At 45.4% G+C, this 20,866-nt stretch overlaps 1 protein-coding gene across 11 annotated transcripts in view; it reads right to left on the bottom strand.

Moving 5' to 3' along the window:
- JMJD1C (jumonji domain containing 1C) overlaps positions 1–20,866 on the bottom strand; it is a 161,381-nt gene that overhangs the window by 58,620 nt on the left and 81,895 nt on the right. For 2 of the 11 annotated variants that reach the window (XM_065068588.1, XM_065068581.1), the window contains exon 1: positions 2,798–3,104. The exons of 7 other annotated variants lie outside the window; for them this stretch is intronic. The gene's annotated coding sequence lies outside the window, so the exon portion shown is untranslated. Of the gene's footprint in view, positions 1–2,246; positions 2,266–2,797; positions 3,105–20,866 lie in introns of those variants that run through there. 2 more of the 11 variants (XM_065068583.1, XM_065068582.1) reach the window with 2 other exon arrangements.

Consider the following 20,866-nt stretch of genomic DNA (forward strand, 5'->3'; position numbering starts at 1 on the left):
CTCTGAGAAACGTAACGCCTTCTCATTTGCTTTCATAGATCTAAGCCTCTAGACAGGCCAACGCCCCCAAAATACCCATGTGGAGGATGCAGGCTATCCCACAAGCACAGAGGAAAAAGTATGTAAATAAATAAAGCAAAACTACGCCATGTCACACGCCTCCTCATACATGGATGGCTGCTCAGCCACAAAACCTGAGATTTTGTAGATGCTATTAGAGAACATTCCCACTATCAAAGAACAACAAAACCCCACCCTTTAAAAAAAGCAGGCCTTCTCTGAGAAAGCAAAGTCCAGACTCCACCAGCGCCAGGAGATAGGCAGGCCACCAAGGAGATACCCAAACAGGAATGGGTTCAGATTTGAAAAATCTTCAGACAGAAGACGTGACCGAACTTCACACCACACGTTGCATACGCACAAAGAAAACAGACCAAGAGCACAGCAGGCAAGAGTCAGCTACTAGAGGCAAGCATGTGAAGCATGTAACAACATGAAAATAGATGTAAGAAAGACCAACGAGCTCCTTGCAGACTTTCAGAGGAAGACGCTCCCTCCCTCTTTCCATTCCTGAAAGCGGAGGACAACTCTGGGGAGACTCAGACATACTAGCTGAAACCAGGAAAAACTGAACCTCTTCAAACAAAAATCTCCCTTTCAAACTTGCATAAAGCTTCCTTTTACCATCTACGTTAAGCCAGCTCCCCCAAGACCACAATTAAGCAAAGGCCTCGAGCACTCAATTTTAAGTGACATCTGACTCTAGCACTCTTCTAAGCAGCTGCTTGAAAAAAAATCCCACCTCTTTTTTTTTCCACCAAATTTCCCTGCTTGGCCAAAGGGAGCTCTATGAACACATACAGACACTTTGCAACCAAGATCCCTGATACAGAATAAGACACATTTCTTACTCTGCCCCCCCTCCCCCATCTCCTCATCATTTTACCCCAGCTCATACAAGAAATAACCTAAGGGAAGCATCTGGCACACCTCTGAGACTGAGTTGGTTTAGGAGGTTAATGGTCAGACTCAATTTTAAAGGTCGTTTCCAAGCCAAGCGATTCTATGATTCCCATAATACAAACAAATTTTTAGAAAACAACAAGTACCATCACTTCAGAGCAAACAATCTCAAAACAATTTGATCGCTTTCACTAAAGACTCATGAATACAGCAGATTACTCAGGGACTGCTTTCTCTAACACCCAGTAACACAACTCATCTATTTATTTACCTATCGTTTCAAAACCCCCATGGCAACCACGGGCCCTGCTTTCCCGAGGAAGCCGTACCGAGCAAGCGGGTGGTGCATTTTTCTCTCTGCCTCACGCAGTCTAGCAGCTGCAGCGAGCCGCCCCCCCCGTGCGAGCAGGCAGATCCCCGGCCAGGGCTGGGGAGCCGCAGCTGGGCTGCTGCAGCCCGGGCGCTGCCAGCCCATGACACCCAGAGGGCTCGTTGCAGCAAACGCTCGGGTTACAGCTGAGCTCGCAGCTGCTGCCCGGCTCAGCCCGCAGCTCCCGCTGCCCCACGGAGCCCACAGCCTGCTCCCCGCACCACAAAAGCACTTTTTCCTATGCACATGTACTGCATTTGCCCCCCACCCCTTTTTTTTTTTTAATCTATTACAATTTATACCATAAAAACAACAGACTTTTGAAAAGCTAAAAATGTATCCAGGAAAGCTATTCTTAAACCAGCAACGTGTTACATATTTTCCTCTTTAAACCACAAAAACTGAAATGATCATGTAGACTTAACTTATACGTGCTATTCAGCAAACTTTTCCACATATTGTTCTTTAGCCTCGCTGTTTAGTCTGCAATAGCGCAAACGCTGGCACCTTTTCATTATGACACTTAATCATTAAACTTCAAAATAGCCGTAGCTCTTTTCCAACGCCTGTTTGTTGCCATGGTTCGTACTCAAAAGCAGAATTACCGACTGGAAAGAGGGGAAGATAAATAGTTTTGACATAAAACCTGAACATGGAGGGTTCTCATTTACAGCCTGCTTTCCCTGGGCTCCCTAGGGCACAGCCGGTGCCAGCGAAGGCGTTATTCCGGACGGAACTCTCTCGGCCCTTCCCCGGAGGGCAGAAGGAAGTGACCGGCGGGAGGCGGGTGCGAAGCCCCCGCAGACAGAAGCCCCGCCGGCCGGGCCCCCTCCCCGGCGGAGGCGCCGCATGGCAGCGCGCACCGCGCTCCAACGATCCCCGCAGCCGTTCGGTAACGGCGGGGCTTCCTTACCGCTAACGCCTCAGCAACGAGCCCGTCAACTTCAGCACCCGCGTTAACGGCAGAAATGTAGCCTCGCTGACAATTTTTTTTTTTTTTGTAATAATTAAAAAAAAAAAAAAATCAATTTCTCAAATTCTCTGTGTTCCCGTTTCCCGAAGGGCGCAGGCGGCCCCTGTGCGGCTGCCCCGGAGCAGGGGGGGGGTCCGGTACGCAGGGCTCCCCGGCCAGCGCTCCGCCGCCGCGGGACCGCGCACAAAGCCGCGGCCGCACCGCGCCGCCTCCGCGCGAGTCCGCCCGTCACGTGCGCCGCTCGGGCGCGCTGCAGCCGCCGCGCCGCGGGGACGGGAGGCCGCGGAACCCCCACGGGTCGGGGGCGCGCCCCCCTCCGCCCCCGCGGCTCTGCAGGGCAGACAAAGCCCCCGAGGCGCCCCTCGGAAAGTTAAAATGTCCGCGGAGGAAGAAGGTCCTGCGGAGAAAGCCGCGGAGGCGCCCCCCCCCATCTCTCCCTCCCCCTCGAGCCGTGGCGGGGGATCCCGCGCCCCCCACCCGCCCGTACGCACCTCGCTCGGCGCCCCGCGGCGCGGCCCGGCCCGCGGGACCTCCGCACCCGCCTCCGCCTTTGAACTCGCAAGGAAAATGGTTCTCGCCGCGCCGCTTCCGGGTCGGGCCGGGCCGGGTGGCCGCGCCGGGGGCGGGGACGGCGGAGCCGTGGGAGGAGGCGGTGGAGGAGGAGGAGGAGGAGAGGGACGGCTCACCGCCCGCCCTTTGTGGGGCCAGAGCGGGCTAGCGCGCAGCTGGGCCTGCCGCGGAGGCCCCGGCGCGTCCCCGCTGCTGGGTCATGGCGCGCTGCCGCCGCCGCCGCCGCTTACATAAAGGCGGGTGCGCGGGGCCGGGCGCGGCGGCGCTGAGCCGGGGCGGGGAGGAGCCGGGACACGCGGGCCGGGCGCGCCACCGGGAGCCGAGCGCCGGGAGCACGCGGGAGAGAAGGGGCGGCGCTGGGCTGGCGAGGCCGCGGGGGCGGAGCCGCGGGACACGTGTGGCGGGGCCGGGGCGGCCGGGGGCCGAGAAGCTCCCACTGCCAGGGGTGGGGGAGAGGACGCCCGGCCCACACCAGACCTTGGCACCCTGCAAAACCCGGAACGCGGTTGATGGCCCAAGTCTTTCCTCCCCCCGAAAAGCCCCCACGCTGCCGGGTCTGTCTGTTGAAAGCCTTGCCCTAACGCCCCCGCAGCTGCGCTTTTTAAAGTCAGCAACCGAGGGCGGCAGGTCTGTCCACACTCAACTCCCCTCCTATCAAAAATAACAGAAAAAAGGAAGGGCGGGTCAGGCATGAGCTCAGGGCCTGACTGCGCTCCAGAAGCCGCCGGAGCGGAGCGGGGTGAGCTGAGCGACCCGCAGGGTCCGGTGTCCCCGCGCCGCCCGCCCCGGTCACCAGCACCGCCCTGCGCCGGGACCTGCGCGCACCTACAGCCCCACGACCCACGCAAATCGGCTCCAGCACAAGTTTCTAATTTTCAACATACAATGTATGTTGTCTTTGATGACAAAAAGACAAAAAAACCAAAACCACCCCCCACACCACAACTAAACATATAAAACGTTTTCCCACTGTTGACCAGAAGTTAATGGCACTAACCAACTCATTGTTTACAGTTTACACAAACCCATCGATTCACCTGAAGAGTCCAGAAGAAAAAAGAGCATGGGGCACTATCTAATGATAAAATGGTTTCCAAACAGAAATTTAGCAATAACCTCTGTAATGCATTCCTTGAGTTTAGCTCACACAAGCATGTATAGAAGAAAAAAAAAACCAAAATCACAAGGGAGGTTCCTCCAAACCCTTTAAACATAAACAGCTGTACATTTTTAACTTCATGGAAAAATATAAAGTGTGTAGTTTGCCAAGAAAGTATGAGAATAATGGGAAATCAATGCATGACTACCTCTCTGTTCTCATCTTGAATTATTCCAAATGATGTAAGCTTAAAGGAGGGCAGGAATGCTGTAAAACACTGAGCTCTGAAATACTTAAGCACATTTAAAAATTAAAGTTGAACTGGAAGGCTCTCTTCCCACCACAGACTTTTCTCCAGCAACTGCATTTCTTCTACAACAGTTCATGACACTGCGCGCACAATCGGGGCAGGAACCGGGCTACCTGTCCGTGGTTCCTGGACACCGCCCAGCCTACGCTCAAACCACGTAACTGCAAAACTGGATTTGGCTTTGAAGGGCCACTAGCAGAGGCGGTTTCTCGTATTGATTTTCCCTTTTAAGTGGTCTCCCAGCCCGACGAGCCCAAGCGGCTGAGCAGCCTTATATGGCAGCGAGGCTGCGGCCGTGCCAGAGCAGCCTCCATCTATTCCTGACCGCCCGGCCGGACACTTGCTCCTCTCATCCCCCGCGCCCCTGCACGCAGCCCCACGCCAGACCCGCTTGCCCACAGGGCTGGCCAGGGGAAAGCCGCCTGCTACCAGCAGCAGAGCACAGGGCTCTCCTCTAATCCCCTCTGCTCCCCAAAACACACCCCTGCCCAGCCAGGCCACAGTGGGGCTGCACTTCATCTCCAGAGGGGAAAAAAAAATTAGCTACACCATTTTGACCTGATTTCTCTCCAACTCCTTCTTCTTCACCCCACCTCCCCCAGAGCCAGAAGGAATGATGTCATCTTCAGCAGTCCAAGACAGGCCATGCAGTAGCAGAGACTAAAATACATCCTCATCCCACATTTGCGGCTGCAGTTTGCACCGCCTTTCCCCCTTTGGGGCAGAAGCGTGCCCATTCTTTGCCCCCAAACAGCAACAGGGCAGCTTGTTCAGTGAGCGGGGGGCTGTCTTTCACTGACTTGGTTCTTCAGAGGCCTCACAACCTCTACAAAAGAAAACCTGACCTACCAGTAATAGCCAACACAAGGAAATATTCTCAACTCAGACTTCACCAAGTATTCAAGATATAAAGTATTTTTTCCAAACTTAAATTTGAATTTGTATTATCTTCAATTTAATTTTTAAAGCATGTTCTAGATTACCTCCGAGAAGTACTGATCATCTCAAAGACCTACTGCTACTAGCACCAAATTCATACCTCTCTCATGTGGTTTCAGGGGTTTGTTTCACCATTTCTCTAAGAGTCCTAACACTAATAGTTATCTCAGGAAGGACAAACGAATTATGTCTATTACAGAGCACAGCATACTCCATGCTGCTATTAAACTAATGGTGCTGTGATAGCTGTGCGGTATGTAGTGCAACTGTCAGACCAGCAATCCTTAATAATATCCAAGACAGACACTGTTAAAATACATATCACAAGACTGTCTGGAGGACAGGCAAGTTTGCCTGTTTGGACAAAGCTTTATTAATAGACTGCAACTTAGTAACAAAGAATATTAATACCTAGCACAGCACCACCTATTCATTACCACTGAGAGATTTTGCTAAAAATTCTCAAGTGCCACCAGCTACATGCTGAATATCCAGCAAATCTATTTCCAAAAGGGTTTCACTTAAAGACCATCTCAATAAATATCCACTAGGTGGGAAGATCCCTTTTGAGAGTATTAAAAAAAAAGTTGATGTTGATACAATTGCTACTGTTAAGTACATTACGGGAAAATAGAGCAACGTTTACATCATTATGTCTTACTAAATTTATTGCAAAATATATGTGTGTATTCTTAACAAAACACAGACTTGCCATGTAAAGGCACTAACACTGGTTTTTAAATAAGAATTTTAAAAGATTAGTATCTTAAGAGTCCCAAAGCCTATGGAACATATTGCTATCCAAGCCTCGTTATGACATTTGCGGAATACTCCACATGAGAGTGGCTTATTTAATAGTCACATTATTTTAGCACTGTTTCCAGCTACTGTTTGCTCCATCTCACAATCGGGCCTGAACTCTGTTGAACAAGCCATTCTATAAGCTTGCAGAACAGAGCTGCCTTTGTTCTTTGGCACTGCCAGTCCCCTATGGAATCAGGCTGCACACTGAACTGCGCTCGGCAAACAATCCCTGACCTTCAATTACTGTCTTGGCTCCCTGCCACAGGATACATGTATTACTGCTAACACAGTGTGCCCTATTTTGCAGATAATCGCTAGAACTACAGATAATCATGAAAACTGACGGAAAAATGCAAACATTCCCTTCCTAAAATCGCGGCTCTAACTTCAACTACGGCAAAGCGTTTCTCCGGGGTGCCGCAGCAGTACGCCCCAGGTTCAGGCCGTGCACGCGAGGATGGCAGCACTGCAGGTTTTGTATTTTTAGAGACGGCACGGAACATTCCAGGTGGCGTACGGCTTCGCCCTTCTCTGCTGGAGGTTTTCAGTCTGGTTTTTGTTTGCTCAGAGGCGGAAGGCACGCCGGGTTGTGCTGGCACGGTTTTACAAGAGCTGCTCTTTTTTTTTTTCCTTTTATCTTTCCAGGTTAAGTCACTAGCAGGTTTTACACTTGAGCGCCCGGGCACCGAGACATTTGCCAGGCTGGGCTGGCACTGCCCCACAGCCCCATTGCTGGAGCACCGGGGTGGCTGCAGCCCTTGTCCCCGCGGGCTGGCCGGAGTCGCTGCCCCACCAGGATGTGGGGAAACTCGAGTGGACACAGACGGGGAGTACTGAACCCTCAGTTCCAGAAGGACAGGGAACTGCTGGAGAGGGTCCAGCGCAGGGCAACAAACATGATTAAGGGAGTGGAGCATCTCCCTTATGAAGAAAGGCTGAGGGAGCTGGGGCTCTTTAGTTTGGAGGAGACTGAGGGGTGACCTTATTAATGTTTATAAATATATAAAGGGTGAGTGCCACGAGGATGGAGCCAGGCTCTTCTCGGTGGCAAACAATGACAGGACAAGGGGTAATGGGATCAAGCTGGAACACAAGAGGTTCCACTTAAATTTGAGAAGAAACTTCTTCTCAGTGAGGGTGACAGACACTGGAACAGGCTGCCCAGGGGGGTTGTGGAGTCTCCTTCTCTGGAGACATTCAAAACCCGCCTGGACACGTTCCTGTGCGACCTCACCTAGGCGTTCCTGCTCCAGCAGGGGGATTGGACTGGATGATCTTTTGAGGTCCCTTCCAATCCCAGACATACTGTGATACTGCTGTCACTCTCCTTTTCCCTTCTTGAAGGCAGCAAACCACAGTCCTTCCCCACACCTCACCCCAGAACCCCGTGTGTGCAGTGCTGCTGGCAAGGAGAGAGCACATGTAAATATTGCAAATGAGTAAATATTTAAACTTTAAAACAAATCAAAGTTATTTAAATGGGTCTTCATCATTTAAATCGGTGTTTTTCTACTTATCTTCTTCCTCTGTGTGCTGCCCTACATTTGCTTAGCAAGTAGAACTGTTTCACAGTGATACACCCAAAGAAATTATTAATACAGTGTACAAGCAGAGCTTTGGACAGTGTCACGTTAGAGGAGAAATTAACTTTCTGATTACGTACTTGTGCAAGCCAACTGAGTTCAAACAGTGTGCTTGAGTGTAGAAACCAAAGTCCAGAGGAGGAATCAATGTGTGTGAAACGATCATTGCTACTGAGGCTGCAACGCATAAAATAGAGTGACTGGCGTTTAGGTGCCTGTTCGTTTGGCAAATTCTTCATTTAAACTTTCCTTTTAGGTTATGGAGGTGAACAAATCTGACTTGGAGACATAGAGACATGCAAAAACTTCACAAAAAACTTCACCTTCAGTAATTTTTCAAAATTGAGAAGCTGAGAACAACGGTGCACCTGGAGGAACGTGAGCAACAATGTAATACATGCACTTGCATATCAGCACTAACTGATTTTACAGTGTATGTCAAAACTAATCCAATTAAAATTTGATTTCAATATTTTCAATTAACTTTTAAAATCACTTTGGTCCTGTCCTGGGCAAGCACCATGGGGTTTTCATGCTGCATGCATCAACATGACTCTGCAATTTTCCCCATTACTTCATCCACATCTACCTCATCATACCAGTAATGTTATCGCAGCTCTGGGAATCAGCTCTGTCAGTAAACTCGCACTATTTTTGTGGCTGAATGGTGCTCCTGCTGCAACAGGACACCAATAATATTGGTAAAAGAAAAAACAGAAGCATGGCATTAAAAAAAAGTCATCTTTGTAAGCAACAGTATTCCATGAGTCTTCTTACTTGCTGGAGTTCGCTGCCAGTGTTTAAATTATCTGCCAGCTTCAGGAACTACACGTTTTGAATGCTGATGAAAAATTTCAGACTAAATTACAAACCCCCCAAACCTTTGTACAAATTCAACTCATTCTTTCAGGTCTAAGTGGCCTAAATAATATATATATCTATATTTTTTTTTTTACAATTACTGCCCCTAGTTTCTTGCCAGCCCATTCTACACCTTCCCCTAATTCAGTGTCTATGAGCAGCCTGTTGCTGACATTTCTCTACCTAGGCTCTGCAGATGCCACGTACTGATACAGTTCCTCATAGCTGGAACCTACAGAGCAGTGCTGTAACTCCAGATTTACGTCCAAAACCAAAACACTGAGCAGTCTCTCGGTCACCCTTTGTGGATGTCTGTCATCTCAAGCCCAGCACTGCTCTTAGAGGCTTGTGTTTTCGCATGCCCTCTCGCTTCATTAGCTGAGCAAAAATGCTGTGACCCTGCCACTCAAATCCAGTGACATCAATGTCATCTTTAACTGTGACCTGCTCTCTCTCACTTCTGGGTCCAAGTTACATGAAACTCTTGCAGATCTCTCTTATAAAGCTTATAAAACTTATGTTTATCTACCCATTCCCATAGTTCAGAGCACCAGCCTACACTCATCCTGCATTTTGACTATTGAAGCCTCCTTTCCTCTGGCTTTAATAAATGCATACGTGTTCAGATCCACTCAGAATGTAGTCACAGACACCCCCAGCCCACAATGTCCACTCCTGGCACTCCTTCCCCCAGCAGTCCCATCACACCAAACTACACTTTCAGAAACAGCATCTCCCTATTCTACCATCACTCATTTATCAATTTCAGGAACAGCTTTACTAGCAACACTTGCAAAGCTGATTCACTGACGTCTTTCCATTTTCTCCTTAAAACTCTGCTTTGCTGTACTGACCTCTGAAACCTTGACAATGGCTTGGCCACTGCTCCATGGAAGCCTCATTTTCCCTCATAAGCAATGCCACCCATTTCCCATCTGCCCGTCTCTGTATGTCATCTGCCCTTGATTTACTCTCAAATTTTAGCTGCATGGAAAAATGAACACTTTTCATTCTGCGTTTGTTCTATAACTCATTGCACAATGAAATCCTGGACTTTCATATGAGTTTCCAAGTGTCATGGTGATGTGCTACAACAATCATTAACCTTGGGACTGGATTTCGTCTTCCACAAAACAAGCGCAACAGCTTCAAGATCATCACGTTCTTACCCACACTCCTTCCGCAATAGTCATCAAGCCCTTTTAACTTGGGTGCCATCCACGTCCATGTTTCTCAGTTTTGACGCTTCTCCAGCCTTCTTGTTTCCCTCACAATAACTCCAAACTCCACCGCCAACATTCAGTGTTCTTGCATCATTTGCCCTTGAACTTACTGGATGTAACATTCATTTACCAGGCCTCGTCTTCAGAAAAACAACCTGATTGAGAACATCGGCTTTGGGCTTCTTACATCCACTGAATCGCTACCCTCCTGACTGAGCATCCAGCACTGCCTCCCTCTTGTACCTCCCACTAACTGATGGCCATTACAAACCAGGACTCCACCTTTCGCCCTCCTACGGTTCCTGCCCCTCATCCCACGTTCCCAGCTGCCTCCCTGAAGCACACCTCACTTCTGAGACTCACCCACATCTACTTCTCATAACATCCCTTTCCGGTTTTATTTCCCAGAGCTTAAATACCTGCCTCACCTTTTTCCATGTCGCCTCCTACATCCTTGTTAACTTTGATTTCCAGAGCACTACTTTTTTTCCCCCAATTCTGCTGTTTTTGCAATTCTGCCCTGCTGCTCCCTCTCTTTGCTTTGTCTAAGGCACCTCATTCACCAGCTTAGTCAGCTTCCCGTCTTCTTAAATGGACTGTATTTTATTTTGCATTTTTGTATTTGTTCTGATCCAAAACAACCTGGGGTGCATTCTCACCGTGGAAAGCTCGGCTTCCCGCTGGAGCAGGGGCTCCCCGCTTGCTCTGGCTGCCAGCAGCCCCTGGTCCAGGGCCACCTCCTGGAAACAAGCCCCTGGCTCCACGGAGGCCAAAAGGGGTGCGGTTCTGTGGGAGCCTCACTCCAGGCATCACTTCCTCCGTCACAGCAGCGCTGGGAATGCACCCGTGCTGCTATTTTCCATTCCCACAGCCCTACAGCAGTATCCAAGTGACTCTTGTAGTATTAAATGCTCTCCATATGCCTGACACCACACCCAGGGCATGCAACATGTCCTTGACGTCATGCTATAAAATGGTCACTTGAATAGGCTGTAACAGCTCAGTTGAGTAGGAAGACTCTATGGGGAGTAGAACTGGCTCTTAGACCTGAGCTGGGATCAGGAGAAAAAGATTTGTTAAACAGGAGCTCCTGTTCGGAGCTATCTGGAGTAACAAAAGCCTCAAAAAACACACAAAAGTACAAAAATCTTGAAAAAAGTCTCACGAACAGAGAGCAGTATTTTAGCAGAATACATCCTGTAGAGGCTGAAAGAGGGAAATACCTGCTTCAGATTAGCATATGAATGAAGCTGTTATACATAAATTTGGATCCCATTTCTGAGGAGCAAAAGACTCCTCAAGGCCATTCCTCCAGTCTTTACATTTACTCCCTTCTACTGACAGCAGTGTATTTCAGTGTTTGTCGGGTGGAATAAGCACATTCAATTTGCAGTATATTCAGGATATTTTGTGGGTGTTTTTTTGGTGAACAGTTAAAAGTCTACAACTATATTTCTTCTTCCTTCTGTACTTTCCTCTGTCTCCAAAAAAATAATCAGGAACCCCACTTGCCAGTTGTGCAAGCTTTTATCCGGCTGTCTCTGCATTCCCTTAATAGGGAAGGGCCATGCAGGGTGGGAGAGGATTTCTGCTGTTTCAGATTCAGTGCCTCTGGGCTCTCTTAGTCCCAGCTTGTTGGGAGTACGGTCATACTTGGACATTTCTCTGTGTTTTGTGATACGTCCTTTTTATATCCTAAACAAGTACACTTCAGGCATAAGAGTATGTTATGAGTAATATTTTCATATTTCCAAATACTGACTTAAATATTAAGCAACATGAATGCATGGTGTTTTAATTATCTTTATAAAAAGCTCCGTATTACTGAGACAACATGGTAGTGTATACACTCCTCAAATAAAAATGCCAGACTGTTCACCTCACAGTCATGTGTCATGTAAGTGGGGAGAGATCCAATCTAGTTTCAGATACAGAAATATTTTTAACCTTCTTGAGCAGTATTTTTTCCTGCTATTGTTGTTTTATAATCATATTGCGATTTTGTCAGACTTTCTGCACTGAGACAGAGTTGCTAATACACTAGGTTTGCTTCCTGAATCTATAGTACAGAAGGCTTGGGAGAACTTCTCAAAAGCCTCATAGTCATAAACCACTAAGAAGTCGAGGTTAAAAGTTTACACTTGATAATAAAAAGTCTGATGGAACAGACGGGGTTTAGTCAATATATCCCATCATCAGGATAATGCTGAAATAATGTTGAAACACCATCAGTCTATCTAGTAAACAAATTAGAAAATAACCTAGATATCATAATGGATTCCCCCCCAGCGTTATTTTTAGATTCTCGCATCTGCCCTCCTACATGCTTGTCCAGTAGCAACCTTGATGGACAAACTTTTTCCCCCGCCTCTTTCAGGAAAACATAGGACAGATGGTGTTGAAAGTACTTCTCTCTGAGATAACAAGTTCTCCACTTTTTATAAATTCACTCATCTTCAAACTGTGACAGCTGTGAGTTTAAAGATAAAATCGAAATGATCCAGACCTTGTTCATCTCCTTTCTCTAGGGTCCCTGAAAGGTCACAGAAATATGTCTCACTTAGAAGTTTCCAACTAAAGGCGAAATGCATTTCTTTTCCAAGTTCAAACTTTCTGGTAGGTTAGAAAGATGTGATGTATCCCTCTTTAAAAAAAAATAAATAAATAAAAGCGTATCTCAGGCATATATTGTGAATTCAGGATCTCCTGGATCTGTTTGTATAGTATGTCAGCCAGCGTTTACCTCCAAGATCTATTTATAGCACTATTACATTCCTTCATTCCTCCCATACTAGCGTACATGACAATGTTCATAGCCTACACTATCTACTCCCACTTAGTCTCCTGTGTTAGGCTGTGCTTCTCCACCCTGATTTCCTTCACCATCCTCTCCTGCATCCCGTTCCGTTTGACTTTCTCTTTCTCCAGCACGGCTGACCACAATTGTGTGTGTTGGTGTCAGGGCGCTCCTGGGGCGGCTGTGGGGACACCAGGACTCCTCTGCTCCGGAAGGTCCATCTGGCACAGCCCAGAGCCACACCTGCCATCACCTCAGCGCCACACAGCAGGTACACCGTCCTCTCACTGGGCAGAAGGCCCAAACCTCCTCCATGCCAGTGTTTCAACTGTATAAGTTGTCTACATTCACCATCTGCTCCTAAATCCACCACTTGGTGTTTTGTGCAGTTACGTCTATTACTTTGTTTCTCAAGGACATTCAATTTTAGTTGCATTAAAAACACCCTCATCCTCTGTGTTAAGGGCTCCTCCTACTCTGTGCCATCGACAGTTTTAATCAGTTAGTCAAAGTATTTTAGTGAAAACACTAAGCAGGTCATTCCTAAAATGTCTGAACAACCCCATTGGCAGCCAGACCTTTTTCATCACCACGCTGCTCCACCCATTTCAACACCACATAGCTAACACCTTATAATCCAATTCCTATCTAATCCACACTACTAACCCCCATCTTCCTCTGATTGTTCATCACTTGACCTACTGTGGAATTCATTACAAAAGTGTAGGTGAATTATATAAATCACATTTTCTTGCTTTGGAACACACCTGACCAACCTCTTTGTTCAAGTGGGTCCATGATGCAGCTTTTCAAGGCGCTGATGACAAGAATTGTCCATGATTAAGGGGAAGGGGAGGAAACAGGCAGCAGATATAACCAGACTATTTGTAAACACTTAAACGAATACAAGGCAACGAGTAAAAGCCAGAATGAGTTTGAAAATAATGCATTAAGTGAAAGCCAATTTCTTTTACAAATAGAAGAGCAGACTTGAGAAGCAGATCTGACTTAAATAAGGTTTTTGACACGGCTTCCTATGATGCTCATGTACACAAGGTAAATAGATTAGACTCAAATGAAACTAAAGTGGATGCATATAAACAAAATAAAACAAAAAACAATTCAGAAAGCATCACTAGCTCACCGTCCAAATGTGTATCTCAAATGCAGCTCCCAAAGTCACCTACGCTGGGTCTGCTCTTACTCACCGTTTTCATTAGTGACCCAGATGATAGAATAGAGACTACATTTATTAAATTGACAACCAACCAGCTTGGTGGGACTGCAAATTACACTGGAGGACAAAAAGACAAACTGGACAAGAGGCCTGAGAACAAAGATGACATGCAAAACACTGCACACAGGCAGGAGAAGTCAACAGCAGAAATACTGAATGGCAAACTACTGGCTAAGGAGAAACTCCACAGAAAAGAGAGAAGTTGGGTTCAATTTACAAACTGCTATGAGTTGATGGTATCACACTGTAAAAAAACGCAAACACAAGACTGGGATACATGGATGTTAGTACAGCCCATGTTCAGCATTCGTAAAGCCTCATCTGGAGTAGCATAAAGTGAGTAGAGTTGTGGATATTGTTCAAGACAGGTATGCGCTCAAAAGAGAGCAATAAAACAAGCAGTTCTGGAAAATAGCAAGGGTGAATGCAGACTGAAGAGACTGGGAGGGGAAAACAGAGCTGGGTGTGTCTCCAGCTATGAAAACAGGATGCTGCAAGGAATAATTTCTTAATCTCTACAGCAGACACAACAATTTTTAATGGCCTTAATTGAGATTAGATGATCGCAAGATCTTTTTCAGTCTTACAATTCTATGGTATCTGCAGGGTCACTTTCCTCTCCCAAATAAAACAACACTTAACACACGCGCAAATTAATGCTATATTTAAGTCTGCTTTTATTATGCCGTCTGCCTCTGTGATCAACATCACCTCCTCCATGGCTTCTCTCAACAGGTACGAACCGCTGGTGCTCTGGGGCCGCAATGCAGAAGGACGAGTCTCAGGGTGTCGCTCCCAGGCAGCAATTTTCTGCCACTCTGGAGGGCAGCGAGGTCCCAGCTTCCCCCACAGGACCTCATCCCACCAACGGAGCGCAGCAAACTTACCTGCAGACCTTGGGGAAGGTTCTGCCAGATCATGCCTGACCTGAAGGCCACAGTCTGGCCTTCCTCGTCTAGCAAATTAATTCTTCTGACAGACAGGTACTGGGTCACTAAAGCTGTCCCTTTGAAGTAGGTATACTGCATTTTACGTCCTTTTCTTTAATCTCCCAAGTCCTTGATATTTTCTTTTCTTCACAAAAATGCCTCCCAAAGCTTTACATATCGTGAGGGCAGACTGACAGTCTTTTAATTGCTTGTGTAATTATTCATTTCCCCTCTTTATAAATTGGCACTGCTTTCTCCAATCCTTGGTACCACCCTGAAGGAAAGATTAGCTAAAATAGTTATGATCAGCACTAATTCTTTCCTAATTCTGAGATGGAAATTTCTCTTCATCTGAGTATTTTACAATCCTTAAGTTCCTTCTGGTTGCAGTAATTTCCATTCTTTTACTCTCATTATATAGCTTGCCTTTTCCTCTGTAGATATCATCATCCTTACTGAAAATGAAGCCAAAATATTTAATGTTTTAGTTGCTTATTACTGTTATTCTCTACCCTTCTCACCATACAAAAGATTCTTTTTGATTTCACATCATTTGCAAGATCAAATTCAACTTTTAGAAACAAAACTGAATTAAGTATTTCCCCCCTGCCACCACTCACAAGATTCCTCCATCAGTCTTACTATATATTTTCAGGCTGGCTATTCATCCATTTTCGGTCTGCAGACCAGGAGAACTCATCCTGACTTGAGATTCAGTTTCTAGCCACATTTTACATATCTGTGACTTCAAGAAACTGAGTCTTGATGCTCCTCACACCTGTGATCAGCTTTGCTTATTGAAGTTTGCCACTAAGATTCAGAACCTAAAATTCCAAACCAACTTTCATATGTTTGTGGGGTTTTTTTTCCACGTATTTCACACTGAAGCAACTCGTGATTACTAAAGGTGCAATTTTGAGTTCCACTTAATCTGATTAACTGCAGACTGGTGCTGCATGGGAAGGCGCCTGATGCCCTCACTCCACCCAGCTCACCGCACACCCCAACTGCCTCACGTTCTCAGGGGTCACCATTGTCGAGGGTTTAGATTGTGGGGTGATAATAAAACCCTAGCAGATGTATTGTTAACCTCCTCCCCCCGCTTCCCCCTGTTGCCCTTCCCTCTCCCACCTTCCCACTAAGGACAGGCGATCGGGAGGAAAAGAAGGACAGAGAGAAGAGAGTTGGAAGAATTAAAAATGTTTTACTAATGCTACTAATAAGAATAGAGAAAATAATACAAAATATACAAAATCAATCTTGAAAGCCTCAGCAACTGCAGAGCCGGCACCCGAAGTCCTGGATTGGACTCTGCAGCCACCCAGAGCTGGATTCAGTCTCTCACTAGGCCTGAGTTCGCAGGGACAACCAGCAAGGTCCTCTCCCAGTGTTGGTCATAAGCAAAAGGAAAAAAGGAGGGGACAAGATCCTCGTGATCTCCCACTTTTATATGAAGTATTCACGTGAATGGAATGTTATACACAGTTGGTCAGTTTCTTGGTCACCTATTTCTCGCTGCCCCTCTTGCAAGATGTCCATCCATGCTTATCAATAACTTCGCATTCCATTGCTGTGTTTACCAAAACATGTATCTGGTTCTCCAGGAAAGCAGCTAATAAGAAGCTTTAGCTGACAGACAAATTCACTAGAAGAGGAACTTGTTTTTTAACAAAAGCAGGACAAGCGTGCTGACCGAACTCCCGCCTCAGCTGCGGGACCACTCGGATCAGCTGGATGGGGCTGAAAGAGTGAAGCCAGCCCTCACAGCGGCTGACCAAGCATAAAGTGAAACCAAATCCTCAACCCAAAAATACTTTCTAGAATATCCTCACTACTTTTCAAAATGAAGTCTGAAGCAACACTTATTTCCTGCTGGTTCAGTAGTTTAAGGAAGAAACTTGCCAGCAATCACATCCAGGAATACCTTGGCTCTATAATTTCTTCTCTAATCTCTACCTGGGAAAGTAAACCACCTCATAACAAGAAGTATTTATCTAACAACACTACAGAGATCCCCATCCCTGTTCGAGTCTAACCCTGAGGCTAAGAGCAGATTCTTTATTCCTTCTGTCATCTTTCTCCAAATTGATTTCAAGCCTTGATTTCAAGTCTGTCCTTTTTACACCAAGGTATTTTTTCTAATCTACCACATAATTACTACTGCACAACTTTCACTTTTGTTCGGTTATTTCTGAATGACACAAAGCACTTTAAATACATCTCGTCCAGTTATTAAGACCATTCTACCATACCTCTGATACTCAGATGTTCTATATCCTGACCTCTATCAGAAGCTCAGATTTCTCCATTTTGTTGTCCAGGCTTTCAATATGTATACACAACATTTCTGTTGTTTCTTAGTAACCACCTCCCATTATCCAGTGAAAACCTTTCCCTAGCTGCAATGCCTGACTATCATTTTCCTTAATCTTGGAGCTCTTTTCCTTCTCAGCACTAATCTTCTGCCCACTGGCACTTCTCCAGATGCTGAGACAGAAACAAAGGTTTACCCGACAGCTCTCTCCTGAGAGCTAAAGCTTGAATGAAGTTGCACAGGTTGGTCAAAGCTTTTTTCCTTAAACTGAAGCTCCCAGCCACTGCACTGGCTGCATGCTCTAAAGGTGATTTTTCTAGGTACTTGGGGGCAGAGCCAAGATGTAAGAGTGATCTCTCCCCAGGGACCATAATTCCATTTGAGATCATCAGATCATCTACTCCATGTATTCTCCAGTACTGTATGCACATCTGTAATCCACCATGGTAGAAAATTTGCTGTCGTTTATCCTATCATGAAGGCTAATGATGGAGTCTTTCCTTCCCACTCCCACTCAAATCCCTTCAGGATCTTTCTCAGCTTTCTCATTCTTCCTTATCTTCCCATTCAGCAACATCAAAAGTCCCACCAAGAAGTCTGCAATTCCTCAGCCACATAAACCTCCTCTTAATTCTTGGATCCAGTTTAAGTTCCAGCCTCGTTGCCTGTTGCATCTTGAGCCTCCTCCTTTTCCTTCCCCCACTTCATTTTTGAACTGTATTAGTGATTTCATGCATTCAATATTTAGTTCTTTATTGAATCTGCCATTTTTCAAGTCTCCTCCACTGCTCCGTTGATTACTCTCATCTCTTTCAAACCCTGCCTTCAAAAAGGACACACGCTGAACTCCCTTGATACGCACACCAGTTACACAGCAACTACTCATCAGCTGCTTGACCTTTGAAACCTTTTGTCTAAAGGAACTTCAGCCCTTCATTTAGTCCAGCTGTGGTCAGCAGCAAGAATCGGTCTCACACTCAGGTTCAAATGCTGTCCGTAAATTACATTCAAACCAAACAGTACTCACTGATCCTCAAGAAACAAGATTTGCTTCCCAGCCCCCTGGGGAAAGGGTCCTGTGCTGGCTTTGTTGACCTCTTCTAAAAGCTCAATGCTTTCTACAAACTGGATGTGTCAAAGATGTCTGCTCTGGCTATTCCCATGGAAGTCTATCCAAATTTGGCACAGTTAGAAGCCTCAAAAAAAAATTAAGAGTTCACAGATGTTTGACTGAGAAGTGCTTGCAAGAAGGAGGCGCTCTCCTTTCCTGGCAATCACTGCTCCTGACTAGCAAGGGATCAGAGATCAGAACAGAAAGTGTCCCCCAGCGCTAAAGGAAAAGTGAAACAAACTGAGGAGAAGGCACATGGGGCAGGAAAAGAACCACCAGAAGTGCGAGAAAGAGTGAAGAGGTACACCAGCTGGCAATGGATTAACAAGACTAGAAAGCTCTGTGTACTACCAACGCCCTTTCTGCCAGACATGGAAAACACACCTCAAAACCCCGTGCAACATTCCTCTGTTTCCTACCAAGATGACTTACTGTTTTTTTTGTACCTGGGCCACAAGAACAACCAGCCAACTGGTGTGAAAACAACAGCATCGCCCCAAAGTGACTGGAAGGAGCGGTACTTCATTTCTGAAAGTATCATCTGTTCTCGAGAGCGTCAAAGCCGAGATGACCCGCGCGCACTCCCCATACACTGTTCTGTTTGGGTCCTTCCTCCCTCCCCTGCCCTCTGTCACTCCCAACTCCTTTTGCCATTTGCAAGACACAGCATACCGATGTGAGGATGACAAAAGCTGTAGTTCTTTCTGCCTCCAGTATCTTTTTTTTAATTCCCCTAATCATATTCAATATTTTCTAACAGTATTTCAATTGACTTTTTAAATTAAATTAAATTATTCTGGTTTGGCCCAACAAGCCAGATGTAACTGATACAAAACTAACAATAAATCAGATAACAGCATCAACTCTAGGACTACTCCAATGTTTGGGGGTTTTTTACCCCTATTTAAGAAATCCCCAAGCTGTGCTTATTCAAGATACAAAGCAAGCAATGGATGGACATTTAAAAATGAAGCCTCCCTTAGTTCTTTATATTCTGTTATCTATAAAATGATGTTAAGAACTTCACTCCTTTTCCAGAAAAAGCTTTACCTATGTATTGAGGGAACAAAAGAGTAACTCACACTGACAAGTTTGTATTTTTCTCTGAAAGTCAGAGCAAGACCCACAACGGAGCTACACAACAGGGCCAGCACTACATCTCTAGGACATCTTTTCCCCCTATTTCATAGTGCTATAACATCACACCTTGCATTACTCCAGGAGAATCTATAAAATGAATGACCCATTTCTGGTCAAAAATCCCAGCTGCAAACAACATAGACATTTGGCCTAGGAAAAGCAAAAACCAACCTCTTCCACCCCACACCTGTTCTGGTACCAAAAGAAAAGTGGGGATGCTTTCCAATGAATACGGAAGATAAGAACTTTTGCAGAAAGTAGCATAGCTACTTTTAGAGCTACCTTTCCTTGTGAAAAAACCAAATAATCATTCTGGCATATCTGCATAGAAATGTTTCATTTCTCTCTCCCAGTCATTATTCAGTCTCTGAAACAGTTTCTCTGCATATTTCTTTACAACCGAGTTATACCCCATGTTTTCCTCAAATCTAATAATTCTGGAAAGAAAGGGGATAAAGAAAACTGTATTCACAGTCTGGAGTCTATTTCAGCAGCAGTCAAGATGCTTTGCATTAAGTGCTTAAGATAATGGTTTTAATGGTGGAAGAAAACATCCAGTATAGGGAGATGGAAAAGAGATATTTTAGCTATGGAAGATCTCTAGAACTCCAGTATGTTGTTTCCCAGAATTGGATCTTCCCCTTATTGTCAAGTTTTTCTTTGCCTTCAAGCTAAAAGATTACTTAGGTAACATATTGATGGACTTCAGGAATAAATACCTCATCATTGTAACGAAAAAGAAAGGGACCACTAGTTGTCACAGCAGAATCTAAATTAGGTTTCTATATTTAGAAGTGCCACCTTTCTTTTGAGGATAGTAACACACTGCAGTTGAAGGGCAAAAGAACTCATACAAAGTTGGTATCGGAGCTCCTGAATGTCAGCATGAGTGGCAAAAGAGAGTAAAAGTGAAAGAAATTTATCTTTAATGATGAGGAGTATAAAATGTAATTATAACATCAAAATTAAAACTAATCTTGAAGATGGGAGGCATATGAAATTGGAAAGTGAAGCTTAACTAGTTACATTCTACATCTTTAAAAAAATTAAAAGGACAAAGCTACTCATTCCATTATCAGCTTTTTATTTATGACCTTTCAAACAGAAATGAATTAACACATTATGACGCCAGATACCTGTTACAGTAGTAGTGTTGTAGTTATTAAGGTCTAAGGATGAAGACTGACAGTTCTATTTCAGAACTGAAGAAGAATTTGCATTATTAAAGCTTAGCAGTTTAATTCCTTCTATATCTGTCAATCCAATAAAATATAATAGCTCTTCTACAAGCCTTCCTCCACCTATTATTTCACAAAAATACTGAGGATTTTTCTTCCATTGCATTTCCCCCCTTGAACTCTGCTATACTTCAGTTACTCTTTGGCTTTTGGTCATTGACACGGACTTTAGACAGCTGATCCTCTGCAAGTGAAACACAGTATTTTCAAGTGGGCTCTTTGAGTGAAAATTACTCCTACTCCATTTTTGCCTTTCATTCCATCTGATTTTCTTTGCCTGAGCACTGACATGTTCCTAGTCTGCTTCTATTAAAAATAGTCAAGGTGACCGTAACTCACTTATTTAATGTCTAAAACATCCAGCAACTCCAGATGTTCCACTCCAAATACATCCAATTTATTTTC

Source organism: Columba livia, chromosome 6 (assembly GCF_036013475.1).
Source record: "Columba livia isolate bColLiv1 breed racing homer chromosome 6, bColLiv1.pat.W.v2, whole genome shotgun sequence".
In the NCBI taxonomy this organism is placed as follows: domain Eukaryota; kingdom Metazoa; phylum Chordata; class Aves; order Columbiformes; family Columbidae; genus Columba; species Columba livia.